Source organism: Arachis duranensis, chromosome 2 (assembly GCF_000817695.3).
Source record: "Arachis duranensis cultivar V14167 chromosome 2, aradu.V14167.gnm2.J7QH, whole genome shotgun sequence".
In the NCBI taxonomy this organism is placed as follows: domain Eukaryota; kingdom Viridiplantae; phylum Streptophyta; class Magnoliopsida; order Fabales; family Fabaceae; genus Arachis; species Arachis duranensis.
In genome coordinates this window covers 24,023,648-24,024,033 of record NC_029773.3, presented here as the reverse complement: position 1 = coordinate 24,024,033, position 386 = coordinate 24,023,648, and positions in this window count along the sequence as shown.

Genomic DNA, 386 nt, shown 5'->3' with positions numbered 1-386 from the left:
AGAATATGCAATGAATTCCAAAAACATCTATGAAGATCAGTATTAATTAGATGAGCGGGGCTTTTAGCTTTTTGCCTCTGAATAGTTTTGGCATCTCACTCTATCCTTTGAAATTCAGAATGATTGGCTTCTTTAGGAACTCAGAGTCCAGATAGTGTTAATGATTATCTTAGTAAAGTATGATGATTCTTGAACATAGCTATTTATTGAGTCTTGGCTGTGGCCCAAAGCACTCTGTCTTCCAGTATTACCACCGGATACATACATGCCACAGACACATAATTGGGTGAACCTTTTCAGATTGGGACTCAGCTTTGCTAAAGTCCCCAATTAGAGGTGTCCAGGGTTCTTAAGCACACTCTTATTTGCCTTGGATCACAACTCTT